The sequence below is a fragment of the Myodes glareolus genome, chromosome 15 (assembly GCF_982192425.1).
Source record: "Myodes glareolus chromosome 15, mMyoGla1.1, whole genome shotgun sequence".
Lineage (NCBI taxonomy): Eukaryota > Metazoa > Chordata > Mammalia > Rodentia > Cricetidae > Myodes > Myodes glareolus.
This window is the reverse complement of record NC_142040.1, coordinates 67,259,084-67,277,530: the sequence shown is the minus strand read 5'-3', so window position 1 is coordinate 67,277,530 and position 18,447 is coordinate 67,259,084. Positions and strand designations below refer to the sequence as shown.

General features: G+C 44.4%; 1 pseudogene; it reads left to right on the top strand.

The window, feature by feature from the left end:
• The first annotated feature begins 6,212 nt into the window (after positions 1–6,212).
• Positions 6,213–8,646, top strand: LOC146891545 (charged multivesicular body protein 1a pseudogene; annotated as a pseudogene).
• Positions 8,647–18,447: the final 9,801 nt, after the last annotated feature.

Genomic DNA, 18,447 nt, shown 5'->3' with positions numbered 1-18,447 from the left:
AAGGGAATAAGAGGGTCGGCCTCCAAACACAAGTTCCTGGCAGGGAGCACGTGAAGAATGGTAACTTCTCAGCACAACTAGCTAAGATTTCATACTGTGACAAAACATTGCCACGTCCTATCAAAGAAGACACCCACCCTTCACTCTTCTTTAGAGCCTGTGGTTAGTTACCAGGTACTAAAGTAGAATTTAAAACCAACTCACCATACACCAATCTCCAGCTTGGTGACCTTCTAGTCAAATGCCCCCTTCAGGGGGTAAAGGCATTAAGTGACCAGAGATTCTGATCCAACTAGGGCAGAAACAAGAACAAAACAGCGGCAACGGAACCTGCCAGATTTAAAATTAGTGCATTGTCCCAGATCCCCAATATCCTCGTCTTCATGGCCCTTTTCCCTGACATTAACTAACAAGCGCTCATATCTACAGTGAGATCATCATTGGCTGTGCTCGAACAGCCAGGATAAAGCAGACTTAATTCTTCCCGCTAAGGAATTTTGCCCTGAGAACCTGACCTTTCCAGTCCCACAGTGAGCCTTTGCCATGAGCCTTAGAAATGGCCAGGAATCACGTTTCCATTCTGGGCCAGTGTGGTGCTTCAGGCACCACAGCCACCATCAGGAGAGGGAGGCTTGGGTTTAACAGTGTAATTATTTTTGCTCAGGTCTTAAAGTAGTGCCAGGGAGTCAGGAACCAAGAGCAAGCTGACTATTGTGTTCTGCAGATTTCTTTAGGGCATTTAGAAAAAAAAAATGAGTGGAATGAGAAATAAGGCAAGTGATGGTCTCTATAAATGCAGAGAAGTGTGTTACGTCTTTGTGGGTAGTGGGAACATTTATGGAGCCCACAAGTAATGGTCTCCATAAATGCAGAGAAGTGTGTTATGTCTTGTGGGTAGTGGGAACATTTGTGAAACCCACTAGTTCCAAGATTCCTAATTCCTAATTCAAATGCCAGGTAATGTCAACAGCTCCATGGTGCCCATTTACATATCCCTGAAGAAAGAACGCTTTTCCTTACACTCTCACCGTTTTCACACAACAGCTAACGGACATTTTGGGGACACTTAAAATTAAGCATGGCAAGCATGCTGGTGCAGACCAATAGTCCAAGCACTCAGGAGGCTGAGGCAGTAAACTTAAGGCTTGGTTAGGCAACATAGTGTGATCCTGTCTCAAAACAACAGCCACAAAAAGCAAAAGCAGAAACCGACTTTTTGAGGCCGGGATGTGGCTCTGCACTAGACTGTGTGGTTGTCATGCACAAGGCCTTAGATTTAATTTCCAGCACAGATAATTAGCTAGCGGAACACTCATTCCAGCATGACAAAGAGAAAAGCAGGTGATGGAGTTCCACAAGATGAATAAAGTTATAAAGGTCACTGAAGCCAAGGCACAGAGCGCTGCTGTGAACTCGGAACCTCGCTTTAGTTAGCACCTGCTCAGTGGCTCCAGTCTCACATCCCGAGTAAAGCAGTATCCCGACTACATCCCTGCTGGTCGCATAAACCGTATGTTATTCAAATGAACTCCTATCCACACACACGTATTTGTCAGCATACAATGTCACTCAACCGATGTGCTTTTGTATGCTGTTACAGGTAGCTAACTGGCTTTTTGGCGCACATGCTCATGTGGCAATTCTACTTAACCAATGAATCACTATTTGTCCCTGAACTACATATGGATCCCTGAGTCTAGTCCTTTGCTTTCAGTTCTTCGTTATTGGGAAACTTGCTTCTCTCAGCACTCCAGAGCATGTCTTTTGGTCCGTGTGTGGATTCACCTGATTTTGTGGATATGGTCTGGAGTAGAGAGTGATGACCACAGGGGAAGCCTGTGGTTAGTGTTAACTAAATGGCCACACTGTTCTCAACACATTGTGCTAATTTACCAATAGTCTCAAAAATCGCTAGACAGCCGCTCCTGATGTTGATGTTTTAGTAGGTATGTAATATCATTTCATTGTGGCTTTTTTATGCAAAATTTTAATTTTAATAATTAATTAATAATAATAAATAATAATATTAATAATAATTAATTTAATAATAATTAATTAATAATAAATTAATTTTTATTAAAATTAAATTTAATTTTAATTTTATTTTTTCCTTCTCTGTTTTAAAACTATATTTTAAATGGAAATATAATGACATCACTTTACCCTCCCTCTAGCCCTTAGGTACTGTCCCTCCAATCCCTCCTACCTACTTCCCAATTTGATAGTCTCTTTTGCTTTTACTATTGCTACACATAATATATGTATATATATATGTATGTGTATGTATGCATAAATAAATACAATGTGTTGCTGGACATGTTGAAGTTATGATACCTATTAGGACTGTAAGGAGAGATGAGGGGCCTGATGTGGCTCATGCCTTTAATCAGTTAATACTCAGGTTACAGAGGCATGGTCAAGGCCAGCAGGGCTATGTAGTGAGACTCTGGCTCACAAATGAGGGCAGGGGGAAGACAGATAGGAATGGGTTCAAAAGAGAATAGAGGTATCATCTAAGACACATTCTTGCTGCAAAGACTGAAGTTGAGTCTAATAAAACCCTTAGATGTAATTTCTACTCTGCAGAAAAACATGGAGGTTAGAAATGAAAAACTTGAGGAAGAAAAAAGCAAGAGCCCATCGAAAGACCACTTCTTATTTGAACTTAGACTGAGCCTAACAACCTAACTGATGCATGAGCCATTTCATAGAAAAGTAAGGACATGAAGGGGCATGTCTTCATAAAGAATGAAATCCAAAAATATGATTAAGGTATAATACTACTTATACCAAAGATCAATGAGCTTGTGAAGGCGGACAGAACAAGGTAGTAAGTCCATTACTATTCTAATGTTACTAAAACACTGATCTAGGGAGTAAAACTCATAGAAGAGAGTGGGTTTATTCAGATCCTGGCTGCCCCAGTGAGGAAGGCTATCATCTTGGGCTTTGTGCATGAGAGACATCCCTCCCAAAAGAATGGTTTTGTTTTTATTACTTAATTTGCAAGGTGTTAAGGATTGAACTCAGGGCCTCAATCACTCTAGACAATGAAATAAACGCTTCACCACCGAATTACAGTTCCAACTCTCAAAAGAACCTTTTGGTTTTAGAGACCAGGTCTCAAGGACAGCTCTTGTCAGGCCTGGCATTTGCCTGATAGCCCAACCTGGCCAAGAACCTGCTTTCCTCGTGTCTCAGCCTCTCAAGTGCTGGACTATAGGCCTAAGTCAAAAGATGCCTAAAGAATTTTAAGTCTTGTTGAATGCAGAAAAAGGCAGACCAAATGGCCCTTTCTAAAGTTCTTTGAGTGATTTCTGCTTGAAGTAATCAATATACCAATTCTTTTTTAATTGAGCAAAGGAAGGCATACACAGTGAATACAATTTTCAAAGTGCTTAGAGCTTAAAATAACTTATTCTGGAGTGTTGGGAAATTAACCATTTACACAATTAAAAGCAACCCTTACCCCAGATGAAGTTAGACAAAAATATGCTTTTAGAAATTTGATGCATTATTTTGTATAGAATCTTTTATGGACTATTTTGACTTCCGTCTCTTCTTAGGGTCAGTGAATACGGCTCTGAGTGATGAATAGAAACAGCAAATCTGACCAATCGAAAGGGCAATGAGAAAAAGACAAACCAGGAATGTCCAAATGGGTGTGCACCGAGCTGCCATGCCTCCTTCCCTGCAAGACCAGAGGAGTACAGAAATCAAGCCAGAAAAGGTGAACATAAGATTTTAACTTTAAATAGAGATATAATTTTTTTAACTCGAACTAAAAAATACTTATCAAGTATCTTTATGACATAAATTATTAGGGGTGAATTTTAATTTTAAACTGAGACATGGAATAAACTTGCCAGTGGGTTTTTTTTAGTTGATTTTTTTTTCTTTCCTGGACTGTTTAAGCTTTACATCCGAGGATCAGATAGAACAGACCAAGGTATCATTGTGGTATACATAATTGTCAGTAAAATAACATCATACCTTATTCTCTTCCTCAAAGTTTGTAATTCTATTTTAAACATCAAATTGGTTGTAAACATAGTGATTTATTGATAGGAAAATCAATGGTGACTTAGGGAAGATCAGAAAGAAGCATACTGTAGGTGTGCAATTCATTTCTGGGGCCTCTAAATACAACAGCAAATGAAGGTTTGGGGAGAGGACGAAGTATGCTAGGTGGGAAACAGTGTGATGTTTTGTCAAGTTACGAAGCTAACTCTCACGTCTTTAACAGGTTGGAGTCACTACCATGTTCCTGCAACATTTCTAGCCTTTGCGATCCATACAGTCATGAAGGCCAAGAAAACAAATCCACATATATTGATGTCAGATGGGAGGCGGCAATAGAATAGGCATTGAGTGACGTTAGTTGGAGCAGTCCAGGGAAACCTTATTGAGATACTTATATTTTGGGGGGGATCTTAACAGAAGTGACTGAACCCCAGGAAAAGCTTTCTCCCTAAGAGAAATATTGAATGCAAAATTCGAGGATTTTTGCTGTGTGATTTGTCTTCTGGCAGTGTTGGAATTAGAGTGGCCAGGATCTGTGCATGCTAGGCCACACTCTCTCCTGCTGGCAAACCACTAGACCATGGTGCCCAAGGCATTCACTATTCCCAGCTTTTCATAAGGCTGAGTCATGGGGACAGCTTAAGCATATGAGTTTGAGACCAGCCTGGGCAACACAAGGCCTCACCTCAATGCCAGAAAACTACAATTATGCCATTACGATTTTTTTTCATATTTTTTTTATTAAAATATAAAAGTTTCCATTTTCGCCCCTCCTCCCAACACCCTCCCACTCCCCCCACTCCCTCTCTTCTTCCCTCTCCATCCCTAAGAGCAGTCAGGGTTTCCTGCCCTGTGGGTAGTCCAAGTTCCTCCCTGCTCTCTCCAGGTCCAGGAAGGTGAGTATCCAAACAGACTGGATCTCCAAAAATCCAGAATATGCAGAGGAAACAAGTCCCAGAGTCATTGTCAATGACTTTTTAGAAAGACTTCGGGCCAGCCACATTCAGGGAATCCAGCCTCCTCCAGAGAATCTGGTTGGATCAAGCGCTCCTTCAGTCCCAGTCAACTGGCCTTGGTGAACTCTCATTAGATCAGTCCCCTTGTATCAGTGGGTGATCGCTCCCCTTGCGGTTCTGATTTTCTTTTTTCATGTTCTTCCTCCTTCTGCTCCTCCTTTGGACCTTGGGGGGCTCAGTCCGGTGCTCCAATGTGGGTCTCCGTCTGCATCGCCATCCATCACCGGATGAAGGTTCCCTCTGATCTTGCCCTCCCTGCTCATGTTCTTCTTCTTTCTGCTTCTCGCTTGGACCTAGGGAGTTAAGTCCAGTGTTCCAACGTGGGTCCCTGTCCCTATCTCCATCCATTGCCAGATGAAGGATCTATGGTGATAAGCAAAATATTCATCAGTATGGTTATGGGCCAAGGCTGGTTCAGGCACCCTCTCCTCTGACCAGAGAACAATCTGGGAATCTCTCCTTGGACCTGGGATCCCATCTACAGTCAAGTCTCTAGTAAACCCTAAACTGATTTCCATAGTTGAGATATATTCTTCCCTGAACCCATATCTATCCTTCCTCCCTCCCAATGAGCATATAAATTTTTTTTAATGTTTTTGTTTTATGAGACGGTGTGTCAGGTTGTAGTTCTGACTGGCTTGGAACTCAGATCTTGCCTGCCTTTGTCTTCTCAGTGCTACATGTTACAGACATGCACCTAAATGAGAACCCTCTAACTGTAATCATAGACTTAACAGAGTTTGTCTTCAAGTTGCTTTTGGCAGCTGACTTGCCCTTAGTTCTGAGAACAGGATCTGAGTATATATCACACAGCCAGGAGTGCTGGGCTCTACTCAGCCTCGGCCTGGGATCTTCTAACCGCTTCTTGTTAGTTGGAGCAGTCCAGGGAAGCCTTATTGAGATGCTTGCATGTTGGGAGGTGTTATTCTGTGTGACAGGGCATCTTTCTCAGGCCTGCTCACCACCACATCCGGGAAAGCAACTTTAGAATTTCAAATTTAGTTCCACTCCTTCCACATCTGAAATTGCCTTTCCCCCCTTTTGATTAGTGTTATCACCTCCAGTCCGCCAGCAGGAAGAGGCAAACTCATCATTTCAGTAGGAAAATATTCCATCTTGAGATCTTTTTTACTTACACCATGGTTCATGTCGCTTGTTTCCAGGACATGGAACATCGCCTACCCTGCTGCCCATGCTTCACTTCTAAGGATATCTTCTCAATGTGCTCTTTTTTGTTGCCTGAGAACCAGGCTTCTCCAGGGGTATCCTTTGTTTTAGATGGTCCTGTTAGCCTTGCTCTCAGGCACAGCTTTGCTGGCAGACATAAGCATTCCAAATCTGTGAGAATGATGTTCTGAAGAACAGTGTAATGGGATCCTCAAACCTGGAGAAACAAAACCAAAAACAAAAACGGCATCAAACACCATCTCGTCAACTTCTTTGTTTCCCCTGTTGCCACATTGGTGTTCTTTTCCTGCCTCAGTTTCTCATTGCATTTTTGATGGCAGCTATTTGATTTTTTTTCTAGATGCCATCCTGTTTTGCTTTGCTTGGTATACCAGTCATCTGCTGTGTACTTTCCACTTTGGCAAAAGAACAAAATCACCAGTTTTAAGAACATGAGTAAACTTCAGGAGACAGAAAATACAACAGTGGCCTGTACACACAGCCTTCAGGCCACCCTAGGCAGTCTCATTGCCTGCTCCCTGCCAGCTTTTCACTGCGAAAGGGTGTAAAAGAGCTGATCGCAGCTAAAGGTGACTGTCCCGGTTTCCCTTGTTGGCCACCCTGACTTTTCCCTGGAGAAGGCAGAAGGGCAGCGGCCTGTATCTGAAAGGACAGAAGAGTCAGGGGCCCTCACATTCAAGAGTGAGAGGCTTTAAAAGGCCTGAAAGGCTGTAACACTGGAGGCCTGGCGCCATCACGCAGACCGCGCAGCCCAAGTGGCTCCAAGCCCTTCCAGAGGCGGCTGCTGAGGAAGGGTAAGCATCTCTTGGGCACCGCTGGTCCGTAAGATCTTGTCCCCTTCACCGCCCCGAGGGGTGCACTACCTGACTGGCTATGGACGATGTCCTCTTCCAGTTGAAATTCAGTGAAGCAGCTAGAGACTAGCCAAGAAGGCAGAGAAGCTCCAAGGCTGAGCAGGCCAAGGTGAAGAAGGCCCTTCCGCAGGAAAATGTGGCGTGTGCCCGCGGGTATGCTGAAAACGCCATCTACAAGAAGAATGAGGAGGAAAACTGGCTCCGGATGGCGTCCTGTGTGGATGCAGGAGCCTCCAAGGTGCAGACAGCTGTGACCATGAGGGGGGGTGACCAAGAATATGGCACAGGTGACCAAAGCTCTGGACAAGGCGCCGAATGCCACGGATCTTCAGAAGGTGTCTGCAGTGACAGACAGGTCTGAGCAGCAGGTGCAGAGCCTGGATGTGCACACATCGGGAATGGAGGGTCCCATGAGCTCTGCCACCACGCTGACCACACCTCGGGAGCAGGTCGCCGGCCTCGTTGTGCAGATTGCTGAGGAAAATGGCCTGGGAGTCTTAGACCAGTTCAGCCAGCTTCCAGAGGGTGCCTCTGCTGTGGGCGAAATCTCTGTGTGCAGCCAGGAGGACCAGCTGCTGTCTCCGAGGTTGGTGGCCCTGAGGAATGAGCGTGCCCTCGACAGGTGTTGCCTCCCTTCTCCTATGACGTACTGGAGGCTTCTGCGCAACCTCAACATGGTCCAACCTCATAGCTGCCTTGGCTCTTTTCCAACCTGTCAGGCTGGGTGCCTTAAAACTGAGCGTTAGGTTGGGCAGTGGGCCTCTGTCCTGCAGGGTTACACACCAGCTTAGCTACCTCACCTGGACTTGCTGTGTTTGTTTCTTTCTGTTTTGCATACTGAATTTACACAAGTGTGTGGGTGACTCATGTGACTTTGTGCACCACAGCTGGAAGATGGTAGGTTCTGTGTCCTCTGCCTATGTGCGGTTGACAGGGCTTCACCAGCAGCTGAGTGGACTTGTCCAGTGCTTCAGGGCTTTCAGTTTCCAGCGAACATACACCTGCTTGCTTGCTGTGCCCAGTGATGATGAGAGCCACACCTTTGCCAGGCAGCTCCTGGGAGTCTCTCCCTGATCTCTGCAGACAGGAAATCCTGTTGTGTGACAGCCCTGAGCAGGTTCTTGTGGACTTTTGTGTACTAGAGATGTCTGGTACCACCAACACTGGCTGGGGTCTTTACAGGTGGTTCCTCTCCTCCATCTTCCCAGGGCTGAGTTTGTTCCTTGGCTGCCACTGCCCGCCGGCTGAGTTGGCCTTTGCTTTCTGTCCCTCAGCTCCCTTCCCCAGCCCACAGAACTGGCATCCAACCTCTAGTTCCTCAGAGAGTCAATTTACACCTTCATTCTTGTGGATGGTGATTTCAGCATACACGTGGACTCACTCCAGATTTTTCTGCTGAAGGGCTTCTTCACCTTGGCCTGTTAAGCCTTGGAGTTTGTTTCTGCCTTTTTGGCCAGTTTCTCTAGATGCTTCATATTTTCCTTCAATTGGGACAGGATATAATCCATGGCCGGTCAGGTAGTGCTCCCCGTGGAATGGTGAAGGGGACGGACTAGCTGCTCCCCGGGAGGACCAAGCTTTACTTTTTTTTTTTTTTTTTTTGCTTATCAAAAACCTTATTTTTCATAGTTGTAGAATTGGGAGGTCCAAGATCAAGTCTCCTGAAGAGTCTGTCTGGTAAGGGCCACTTTCTGTTTCATTCGTGGAACCTTTCCTGGTGTATTTTTATGTGGTAGAGGGGACCCAGACACACTTGGGGCCCCTTTATAAGGCTTGTTTGTAGTATTCTGAATATTAAATCAATCTTCAGATCTCTTTCCCCAATCTACCTAATTTAGTTGTGATATATTGTTTTGTTATCATTGCTGTTCTGAGCCAGGGTCTTGCGAAATTGTCCACGCTGCCCTTGGACACTCTGCTGTCCTTGTGTCTCAGCCTTTCCTATTGCTTCCCTGTTTTCGTATGGCTGGACCAGATGTGTTTTGAATACATTAGCATATGTGAATCTCCTAAAGTCAAAGGTAACCAGTGACGTATTTGAAATTCAGTGTATTTGATTTATGGCTCATTATAAGCAAAGGAAATCTTGGCTCACTAGCAACCATTTGGTATCCCTTTAAGAGGCAATCAGGAGCTGGTGTTGGCAGTCCACAGTTGTGATGTCAGAGCTGAAGTTGTAAAACTAAAAGGACCAAAAGACCAGGTTTAATTTCACTCCATGTTCAAATCCAGGCTTCTCTACCTGGTCCTCAGGAAGAGTAGTCAGTGCCTTTAACCACTGAGCAAACTCTCCATCCCCTAAACAACTCTTATAAGGGAAAAGACTGTTTGCAGACAAAGAGATGAGAAGTGAAGAGCCAGGCATGGTGCTGCATGTCTGTAATCACAGCTGCTTGGGAGACAGACACAGGGTACATGGTGTTTGAAGCCAGCTTGAACAGTGTTTTTTTTTTAAAGAATTAATATTTTGTATGTATGAATGTGTTACTTACATGTATGTAAGCACATGCATGCAGTCTGTGTGGCTGTGCAACACAGACATATAGGTCTCTTGGAGGACAGAAAAGAGGGTATTGGGTGCTCTGGAACTGGAGTTTCAGATGGTTGCTATCTTAAATGTGAGTGCTGGGAACTGAACCTGGGTCTTCAGGAAGAGCAGTCAGTGCTTTTGACCACAGAACCACCTCTCTGTCCCCTAAGCAACTCTCTTGTAGGGTGAAAAAGAGCTGGGGGTTTGGAAGGAACTATGAAAGGAGTTGCTATTTTTGGGGAGAGTTTACGGAAGGAGTGCTTTGCTTCAAACACATTGCCAGGCATGAGGATGCTCTATAACTGAACATGTTAATCTTATCACAGATGGAAAGAATGCTTCAAAGCCAGAGATGTAACTGGTGAGCACCTGAGTGGCCACTGTGAGAAGACATTCAGTTCTTAGGTTTGAGCACCGGTTTTGTTTTGGTCTGTTTGGACATGGTCATAAACTCGGCTTGGTTCATTGCAGTTACACACTGACCTTTCAGGATATTGATTTTCTGTGAAATGGCTTAAGTTCCACAGGAGAACATGGTGGCTTTTCTGGTATACTAAGTCTGTGGTGAGGGGGAATTGTCTGTATTCTGTCAATCATGTTTTAAATAAATGCTGATTGGCCAGGCAGGAAGTATAGGTGGGAAAACCAGACAGGAAGTAGAAATGATGCAATGAGAACAGGAGAATTCTGGGAAGGAGGAAGTTGATTCCTCCCACCCCTGCCCAGACCACCGAAGCAGCTGGATGTGAGCTGGCCACTGAAAAAGGTACTGAGCCACATGGCTAACATAGATCAAAATAATGGGTTAATATAGGCTACAAGAGTGGACAGGAGGCCTGAGCAAATGGGCCAATCAGCTTTATAACTTAAAGAGATTTGTGTGATTTTCTTTGGGGGCTTGCTGGCTGTGGGGAACTGGGCAGGACAGAAGACACAAACAAGTAGGCCCCTTCATGTTACAAGTCTGCTCTTAGGAATGTCAAAGGCTGGGTATCAGGGCTTGGCATCTCCTAGGGGTCAAGGGATGCTCTTGTTTTATGGTTCATCTATATTGACAATGCCCCATGTCCAGGTGTGTCTCAGTCACTGTTCTATTGCCATGAAGAGACACCATGGCTAAGGTAACTTATAAAAGAAATTGAATAGAGAGCTTGCTTACAGTTTTAGAGGATTAGTCCATGGTGGGGATCATGGAAGCAGGTGGGCCCTAAGATCTTACATCTTATCCTAAAGAGGTGGGCAGAGAGAGTGTTGAGGTGGGGGAGGCTGGGCCTGGTATGGGCTTTTGTAACTTCAAAGCCCACTACCCAGTAAGTATCTCTTCCAACAAGGACATGCCTCCTAATCCTGCTTAAGTAGCCACACCAACTAAGAACCAAGCATTAAAATATATGAGCCTATGGGGACCATTCTCATCCAAACCACCACAGGTTGCATAAGCAGTAATCAGTTGCTGGAGAAGAGGAACCTCTCCAACGATTGAGGGAAGGACTTCAGGCATGCAGTCTTTGGGAGTCAATGCTGCATTGCTGTGTCGGGATTTCCCATGATGTTGCTACCTTGAGTCATGAGTGGTTCTCTAACCTCAATAAACTCATTGCTTTGCCAAGCTAGTCTTGAGTGGAATCATTTCTTTTGATGTGTGTGTGTCTGCTCGTCAGTGACTACACATCTATTCACATCTTAGAAAAAGCCTTATAATGAGTTTTTAAAGGCTTTCTAAGTCTTTAATATTTCTTTTTCATATTTTAAGACTATTCCATCATAGCCAGAACAAAAAGTCCTGTAGTTATGAGTTTCAGCACATATTCATTGGCTTGTGGGAAGCCTTCGGTCATCTAAGCAGCAAACTTCACATGTGTTAGGAGTCTATCTGTGGGAAGAAGTAGCAGAAGGATGAAGGTCCTGCCAGCTCCAGACTGTCTTCTGAGTTAGCGTACAGTGTGAGAGGGTGCAGTTTGCTTTCATCTCAACCATTGTAGCTCTAGACTGATGCAAGCAACGTGATGGAGACCACCAAGTGTTTTGGACTCTAGGAGGGGCCTCCAGCCATGACACACCTGTGCCCCTTCCCCACATCCTACTGAGCCAGAAATCTTTCTCAAGGAATGATCTCCAAAGTTTGAAGTTTGCAGGTTTCAAGACTCTGAGATCCTAGAGTGACACTGGCTTTGGTGAGTGACATTAGGTTTATAGGTGCAGGGGTTGCTTGCAGGGAGAAGCATGCTATGATAGGAAGACAGAAGCAGAAAGGAGAAAAGTACTCTTCCCCATGTGAAGACCTTACCTCAGCTGTGCCTAGAGTCCGGGCGGTTGATACTTTCTTTGCAGCAGGGCCCAGGTTCTCTGGGCCTCTTTCCCCACATGGACCAGGAGTCTCTGTGAATGTGTGGACAGATAACTATGGTGTTAGCCAATGAAGTTTTCCATTGAATGCTCCCCTCTACCGCCACCACCAAGGCACCAAGATTGGACTGGGGAAAGTTGGGTGGTAGGAATGAGGACTACATTTTATACCCCTTTATTCTCTGGGGTCATCTCTTCCTAGCCTTTCTTCAAGAGCGCAGTGTAGTAGGAGAGGGGGCTGTGTTCCCGGCCACCTGGCTAGCTTAGCCCCTGAAATACACAGAAACTGTATTCACTTAAACACTGCTTGGCCCATTAGTTCTAACCTCTTATTGGCTAACTCTTACATATTTGTTTAACCCATCTCCATTAATGTGTATCGCCACTTGACTGTGGCTAACCAGCATGAGTCTAACCAGCATTCGTCTTGGAGAGGAGAGTCATGGTGTCTGCCACACTGCCTTCTTTTTCCCCCCGCATCCAGTCCTGTCTTTCCCACCTATCTAAGTTCTGCCCTATCAAAAGGCCTAGGCAGTTTATTTGACCAATGAAAGCAACACATAGAAGACCCTCCTCCACCAGTGCAGCTCTTTTGAAGCAACCCTTACTGCTGGAGCTTGGTGTATAAATATTCTCCATCTGTTGTCTATTTGCGTATGGCACTCTATAAATACATTAATTGATACCACTTTTCATTTAACTGTCATTGCTGTCTCTTTTTCATGACAAGCTTATATTAAATGGGACAAAATATGATGGAATAAAATAAAACCATCCAGCAATAAGGGCCTATTTTGGTCAAAAAGGAATGTAGCTGGAAGAAAAACTCCATCTTTTGTGGTAAGAAAAGGATAGTTTAGGCTCATCAGTGATAGTTTGTGAGTGAAATCTAAGAGGAAAACCTCTGTCTTAGATGGAGGCGGGGGAAGCTCTCCAGGAAGCCGTTGATAGGAGTAAGTAGGGAAGGTAGAATTTTCAGAGCTGCAGTTTGGGAATGGAGTGAACCTGTTTTCATGTATTGTTACACTCTTGAAAGGTGGGCTTATTTTAGACAGCTTTGGTGTTGGTGATATTTCACAGACCATAATCCTTATGTACTCATTTTTGCCTTGAAAGAGTAGCCATTTACTTAACAAGAGAAACCCATGGCACAAATGCCCATTTCAAGCGTATTTTACATTCAATAGAAACTGGGGCCAGCTGACTGTGCGATAGAGAGTACATTCTTACTAGATCCCAGCTACACGGCCTCTAAGGATAAGGGGAGAAGTCAAATAAAAGCTGTGCTTCTCTGTGTCCTAAGGATTCAATGCCATTGTTTGCCGACTTAGAAACTGACTAAAATTTAGTCTGTGAAGAGGTACTATATGTGTGCAGATGACTTTAGTCTAATATCAGGATCAACAAATTGTTTCATTAGACACAGCAACTGGGGGGGGGTACTCTGTATGTCCTCCCTGGAAGGGGGGGTGAAGCAGAGAGTCCTCAGAAATACGTCAGGCCCAAATGGAGACTCCAGTTTGCCTTCTCTATCCCCTGGCGAGGCTTTAGCTTTTCCTAAAGCCTTCATGGGATTGAATGAAGCAGTCCCAGGTGATGGGGATATTCTCTTCTTTCTAAAGGCCTCTGCCTGTAGATACTAAGCACTCAGAAACTTCTTTGAGTTGGTGCTGATTACAGGGTACCAGAGCCTTGCCAAGTTGACACTGAAGACGAACCATCATCACGGATCATGGAAAATCCTTCATTTGAATTGAAGAAAATCATCCTGCAGTGGATTCAGCCTGGAAGGCCTGGCCTGCCCTGATAGCTGCTTTTACTCCATCCCAGGGTCCTTGGGAAGCAAAAGAAAGTCCAGGACATATTCCCTTATGCCCCCCACTTCTCCAGTCCTTAATATTTTAACAATCTGATCTCAGGACACTAGACTCAAGTGTAGAATATCCTTATTTTTTTTAATGAAGATACACAGAGTGAATAACCAGTCAAACACTGCCTAGCCGCCTCTCCTTTACTTCTGGGAAGCAGGTATAGGAGGTAACTGTGGGAATGTGCGGCCTGGGTTTGGTTCTGAAGAATAATTTGATAGATACTAAAGTAAATGATGGTTCTGCAAACATGAATCATTTACTTAGAGAATGTAAGAAAAATAGAGCCATAAAACTGAGCAGAGTTCATTTAGCCAACCAATATTTGTTCTATAGAAATTTTCATTACCACTTTATAACTTTTGCAGGTAGGGTCATAGTAAATGTGACTCTATACCATCTTTAGTTTGTTCAGTAATTCCCGCTCCCCTCTTCCAGTCTCTGAGTCTCTTTTTCTCCCTCCTCCCTCCTCCCATCTCTTCTTTAGTAATTTTGTAGTACTAACTGAATATTGTCTTAGAACGTATAAAATAAGTGCAATGAGCAAAAGTAATATACATTGGATAAGAAAGGAAATCAATGGGCTGGAGAGATGGCCCAGAGGATAAGAGCACTGGCTGCTCTTCAGAGGTCCTGAGTTCAATTCCCAGCAACCACATGGTGGTTCACAACCATCTGTAATGAGATCTGTCACCCTCTTCTGGCGTGCAGGCATACGTGGAGGCAGAATGTTGTATATATAATAAATAAATAAAAAAGAAAGGAAATCAATTTGAACTGAAGCTTAGATTCTATATCTAGGCTACTAAATACTGACCTATCAAAAATACAAGGTGGAAGGGTGGTGCGGTAGAATTATCTGTATTCTGTCAATCATGTATTTTAATAAAACGCTGATTGGCCAGGCAGGAAGTATAGGCGGGAAAACCAGACAGGAAGTAGAGGTGATGCAATGAGAGCAGGAGAAGGCTAGGAAGGAGGAAGCTCCCTCCGCCATTCCTGCCCAGACCTCCAAAGACGCAACATGTGAGCTGACAGATGAAAAAGGTACCAAGCCATATGGCTAACATAGATGAGAATAATGGGTTAATATAAGCTATAAGAGTTAGCAAGAAACCTGAGCTAATGGGCCAATCAGTTTATAATCTTATGGAGTCTTGTGTGTGATTTTCTTGGGAGTTGCCGGTTGTGGGGTACTGGGCGGGACAGAAACCCCAACAAGCCGGCCCCTCATGTTACAGAAGAGAACAATATTTGCTGAATTTGGTTTGCCAAAGGAGGTTGTAGAAATTCTTCTCTTCTATACCTATTTTGAACCTCTCTTTTCTTGTGTGGGTGCATATTGCCAGCTGTATCCTGAAAATGCATGTTCTTAGCCTGGCACAGTGGTGCATACCTACAGGAGGCTAAAGCAATGAGGCTGGCAAGTTCAAGGCCAGCTTGGGCCACACAGCAGAACACTCTTCCAAAAACAAGTGACAACAGAAGAAACCAGTGCTGTAGTTCTGAGCCAGCAGGTCCTTGAAAAATCCATTTTTTTTCCAAAACTTGACCACTATACAGGTTAGGAGTTTAAGCATTTTGGCCTTTATTCTCATGATGAAATTATATTGAGAGATCACTACAAGAATAAGACAAGATGACTTTGAGATTCTCTGACCTGAAAAAAAAGCCCTATACTGTTCATACTTGGAGTCCATGAGCAGGTAGTCACATGTTACATCTGGTGAGTTGAGTCAGGACTGTAAGGAAAGTCACTCCAGAGTGATGAATGTGTCCTGCTGGTTGACCACAGCAGCCTTTCAGCCTGGGGTGGGAAAGTCTGCAGCCTGAATGGAAGAACTTTAAGCCAAGACCTTTGTGTCCTGACTAAGGATGAAAAACACGAGTGGGCGTGCTTGAATGTGAATGTCTTGTAACTGTTTCCTTCGAGGGTAATATTTCATGTCTTAAAACATCATTTGGAGTAGAGAAATGGAATCTGTGCTCTTTGGTTCATGCCTGGGTGGGCTATGGCTGGGTGCTGTGATGTTTGCCCATGGGAATTGAGTTGGGTGTGCTCTGACTTGGACATATTCTTTCTGTAATATCTTAAGAAAGAAGTCCCACCATTTCTCTGCTCTCAGTGTTCAACCTCAGAACATCTGGCTTCCATATTCCAGAGAGGCATCACCCAGGGATTCAGGGTTCTGGAGAAGACCCTACTCTGCAAGGGTAGGCAAGCTCTGGGCCCTCCAAACCCTGCTCAGTGAACGCTGCCTGGAGGTTAGCCAGCAGGAGCAGTTCTCTCCTTAGGAGCAAACACTGGAGACCCCTAGTTACCTGTGGTGCTGTCTCACTGCTGTACCAAGCTTTCAGACTATAAAAGTTCCAACTTACACTGTGACTTAGAACCCGGCTGTAGTTGTGTACGCACCCTCTGGACTGAAAAGCTTTACCAACCAACTCTTGACGGCTTTTAATACTTTTTATTCTCTCCTACCCAGTCCCCTTTGACCAATCCAGTCCCATCCAATCTAGTTCAGCCTAGTGCAGCCCAGTCCGCTCAAACCTACCTCACTCCACTCCACCCCACCCTCTCCCACCACAGACCAGTGGTCTCTTCTCTAATTCAACCCCCCCTCTCCAGTGCAAAGAAAGGCAAAGTAGCCTGATCTTTGTCCTCCCTAATCTTATCTAGTCTATTCTGGTTTCTCCAATTTTAGTCCAAACAACCTGTCCTCTCCAACATCATCTTCTACTCTTCTCTCCTAACCATCCTACTTTATCTTACCAAATCTTGTATTATTCCATTCACACAGACACATGGGCACAGACACATGGACACAGACAAACACACACACACACACACACACACACACACAAATACAAATTTTATTTAGAGAAAGATGGTCTCATGATATAACCTTGGCTGGCCTGGAACTCACTATGTAGACCAGGATGACTTACAAAAATCTACATAATACTGTTTCCCAAATGCTAGGATTAAAGGCATGTCCCACCATGCCTGCCCCTTCCTTATCCTATTTTTTTCTCTATCTAAAATTCTAATCATGTCTTTATGATATTTAAAATTTTTGTTTTATGAGTGTTGTTGTTTTACCTGCTGTGGTGGCTATTCATGGTAGTCAACTTGGCTACATCTGCTATTAACTAAAAATCCAAGTGCCTGGACACACTTATGAGGGAGTTTCCTTAATTAAATCATTTAAAGTGGGAAGATCCACCTTTAATTTGGGCCACACCTTCAGTGATAGCCTATATAAAGGACATGGAAGAAGGATGCTTTTGCACTTTGCCTGCTTGCCCCTGGTCTCACTGCTAAACCCATTGTCTCCCTGGCATTCGAAACTACTTCTCTGGGTTCTGACAGGTACCGGAGACCAGCTGAGACATCTGGTCTTGTGGACTGAACAGCTACTGAAGGCTTGGACTTCCTGTTGGCAGACAGCCATGGTTGAACTAGCTGGACCACAACCTGTAAGCTGTTCTAATAAATCCTCTTTGCATATATGTGTGTTCATTCTATCAGTTCTGCCCTCTAGAGAACCTTGACTGGTGTACCCACAGAAATGTGTGTATATTGTGTGCATGCCTGGTGCCTACAGAGTTCTGAAGAGGGTGTCAGATTGCCCTGGAACTGAAGTCACAGATGGTTGTGAGTTAGCTGTGGGTGCTGGGAATTGAACCTGGATCCTAAGCAACAGCAACAAGTGTCCTTAACTGCTGACCTGTCTCTCTGGCCCTGCACTTTCATATTTCGGGAAAACCATTAATTACTTCTAGAAAATAAAGTCAGCACTGTGCAGCAGCATCACAAATGTTTATGATGAAAGACACTCTCATGCACTAAACACCGCTGCCTGCAGGTGTGGTGTGGGTGCAGTGCAGGCATACTGCAGGTGTGGTGTGTGTGTGGTGTGTGTGTACTGCAGGCACAATGTGGTGTAGTGCAGGCATACTGCAGGTGTGGTGCAGGTGTGGTGTGTACTGCAGGTACAATGTGGTGTAGTGCAGGCATACTGCAGGTGTATTAGTTCAAGTGTAGTGCAGGTGTGCTGAGTCTGCCAGCATGTGTAGCCCTCCTCCTATGTACTCTCACGTTACAAGTAGATACAGGGATGCCTGGATTTATTTAACCACTTATTATTTAACTAGATAGTTCCCAAAGTTGATGTTTTTCATTTTCAGATGTGGGGTAGGTTAAGAAGGAAGTCATTATCAGGTACAATTGGAAAGCTCTGAGCCCAGGGACTTTCTTCAGAGCTCATACCCCAGCGAAGTCAGTAGGAAACAGCAGCGTTCAGTAGAGGAGACCTTAAACATCTGGAGTAATCGCAGGAGATGGTATCCATCTGTGCTCAGGTTGGCTCTGGCCGACAAGCTAAACAACCCAGAGAAGGAATTAGTTGCTGGCTTCTCCTGCCATATTAATGTTGCTCCGTTGGGTGGTCACAAGCAACTTTCAAAGGAGGGGGTGACTCGGTCTGTAGTTGTGTTTATTTTGGGGTTTCCAGAGTCTGGACTTCTTTATTAGAGGTTGTCAACTGAGGGCTTCAACCACAAAGATTTAGCATCATGTTTTTAAGAGAAAGTCAAAACCAGGGTTAATGAAAGTTAAA